At 37.0% G+C, this 3,171-nt stretch overlaps 1 protein-coding gene across 2 annotated transcripts in view; it reads right to left on the reverse strand.

The window, feature by feature from the left end:
- Positions 1–3,171, reverse strand: part of ZNRF2 (zinc and ring finger 2) — a 96,507-nt gene that overhangs the window by 92,879 nt on the left and 457 nt on the right. The window lies entirely within an intron of this gene.

Here is a 3,171-nt window from a genome sequence, read left to right on the forward strand (position 1 = left end):
GTTCACTGTAAAACTTTTGTTAAACTCAGCACTCTGAAAATAATAAAAAAAGAAACCTACTTGATCTAAAAATTCCTGTATGTTTTATAATCATACTCTGATACACAACTCAGTTCTAAGAAATTCTAGGAAAATTCTGTAAACTGAAATATAAATTAAGTACCTCTCTTCTATTTCTCTAGAGAGAATAAGAGCGAATATAGCCAAAATACATGTCCCAAAGAGAGCAAAACATAAAACCAACACAGAAAACCTCATTTAATTTGGTAATTCATTACGATGGAACTAGTTAACAATTCAACTTACCAGACGTCTAAATTTTTTTAAAGTGATATTGTTTAGATTTTCCTTTTCCATAAGGGAAAGATAATTTTGTATCTGATTAGTACCATATTTTCCTATTAGGAAACAGTAACAATACAAACATCGATTAAAGTTTTATAAAATTACAGAAATAACTTTCCACTAATTTAGAAATAATCCTTCTCTCAACTTTCAGATGGAGTTCCTTTTTATTTGCCCAAACATCTGCACAATTTCTAACTGAATAAACTACTAAAAAATTAAGTCAACATGGAGTAATAATGAAGTCCAGTTTTAGATTCACGGACTTCCCTGGCAATCCAGACATTATGACTTTGCCTTCCAATGTGGCGGGTGCAGGTTCGATTCCTGGTCAGGGAGTTAAGATCCCACATGCCTTGGGGCCAAAAATTTTAAATGTAAAATAGAAGCAATATGTAACAAACTCAAAAAAGAGTTTAAAAATTTTTTTTTAAAAATAAGATTTATCATCTGGTTCCCTAAATCTCAGGATGATGACAAACAGGGTTCTATTAAGTTTCCCTTATGAGCCCAACTACGGAAATACAGGTAAAAAATCTCATTAAAGCAAACGCTGCTAGAAAGATGCTTTTCCATCAGTTAGAAAGAAGTGTATTCCATCTCCCAGTCTTAAGTAGGATTTACGGTACTGGCACTTTGATCTGTTCGTGTCATTTAGAAAGAACAGGTAATTTCTCTGATTCTCTTCCAAGTTTTCTCAACTAGAGTCCCTCATCTGAACTACCAAACACAAAATTATCCCAGTGACTGTTTTCTCAAATTTCCTAAGAATGATACATGGCTAGAAACATTCCAAATGCACAATAGTTAACTAACTGCACACAACAGATACTTTTAAGCCATTGGGGCTCCATTCTCTACAGAGACTTGGTTAGGAAACACTGCCACAGTTCTCAGTGTCACTGTGCTTCCACTTAGGCCCCAATCATGCTAACCCCTAAAATACTAAAAACGGCTAACGTGTACAAATCTAAGAACTCAGAGAAGAAAAAAGATAAATGCTTTACTTAATCCAACTTTCAGCAACTAGATCTTCTCCACCTGCTATTTCACTAAGACTTAATAGCACAGGTGTCAAATATTTGCCCCCACCCCCAGATGAAACACTTTAAACCCATACAGATAAACTTTTTTAAAAGAAAAAAACAGTCCTTTAAAAAAAGTTAAGCCATCAGTATACCAAAGAAGTTACTAATCTGATAAGCCTTTCCCTATTCCCTTTCTTTAGCAAGCTGTTAGACATAACTACATGCAAATTTTAATCTTAAGATAAATATATTTTTTTAGGACCAGCTTAGCCTTTATTCTTGCCACTAATCTCCCGTTCTTAAGAAACTGTCTTTTGTTATTCTTCAGTGTGGTACTACAGGACCTTCAGCTGTGTTAGTTATGAATCACAAATCACAGTACAGTCAGCACTAGTTCTTTTTCTCAAAAAGAAATGTTTTAAGGGCCCCTTAAGAAAAATCAGTATTTTTAGTTACAAAGAAAAAATCATTTTATAACAAGTAATTAAAATAAAGGTGATTAAAGAGTTGTTTTATATTTTGAATATGCAAAGCGGTATTAAAAAGATGGGGGGAAAACTAAACACGTCCCCTCCATTTTTAATTTGTACAAATGTGAATATTGATAGTACAGAACATCAGAGGAATTACATTATTGAACATTTCACTTTACCAACTGCCTGCTCAAATTTCTCACATTTATAAACATGAGTAAAGGAAGCAGAGAAATAGAGAAAATGGTGTTTTCACTATTCACCTGTGCTCAACTGTAACTGTAGGTAATACCATGATGTATAAAGAAAGCAATGATATGGAAATGTTTATCTTCTATTGTCTGCATCTCTAACCAGATTTAACTGCTACTCTTCATGAACTGAGAAGGGAGTGTCTTAATTCATTTACCATTAACTGTTCTGAAGCAAAGTAGAAACCATAAAACACAACTGAAGAAGTCGAATTTGCTTTCCTCCGATCAGGGGTACCCCTCCCCCGTTTCTATCAATCCAAAAAGACATACCGTTTTGCTACTAAAATTTCCATTTTTCACAAGGTCTTTCTTGAACCCTAGAGAGCACTGCTTTTCAAAAACACCTGGACTTTTACTGCATCTTGTAGGCAGAGTTGTAATGATTATTGGTTTCTTTCCTTAAGAAACAGTTCTCAATTTTTTCATGTTCTGTCCAAATTAAGCAGAACTCACATTAATCATTATCTAAAGCAGCAGTTTACTGAGGTTAAAAATATACTTTTTATTAACACATTCACTCAATTAAAGCATACACAGTAGGTGGGACTACTGACACAAGACATGAGAATTACAGCTCTACAGTAAGTTACTCCAAAAGCGATAACTCTCTCCTTTTTCAAACACTCATCTGTTCATTTGAGACTCTGACTTTTGGCCTTTAAAAACCGCTCACCACTCGAGTCACCAGATACAACTACATTTAGCAACGGGTCCCGACTTCCTGCTACTAAAAACCACAAGCACCAGCTATTGCGTTTGTTTTTAAAACAATATTTGCTCCCTTCACCTCCGGGAGCAAACAAGGGCTTTCTGTACGAGAAAGCCACGAAGAGGTGAGGGTGCACGCGGTGTTCAAAAACCAAACACTGGGGTCCCGCGGTAGCGGCGCTGCAGGGGTTAAGAGGCGCTCTCTCCCTCTCTCTTTCCCTCCCACCCCAAAGAGGGTGACCCGGCCCGGCCGCAGGGCGAACCCCCGGCGCTCGGGCTGAAGGAGAAAAGGAGAAGGGTAAAAATAAGCGCAGCCGCGGCCCACGTGCCGCCTGCGGGAGGCAGAGAGGGAAAGGGCCGTAC

This window comes from Bos indicus, chromosome 4 (assembly GCF_029378745.1).
Source record: "Bos indicus isolate NIAB-ARS_2022 breed Sahiwal x Tharparkar chromosome 4, NIAB-ARS_B.indTharparkar_mat_pri_1.0, whole genome shotgun sequence".
In the NCBI taxonomy this organism is placed as follows: Eukaryota; Metazoa; Chordata; class Mammalia; order Artiodactyla; family Bovidae; genus Bos; species Bos indicus.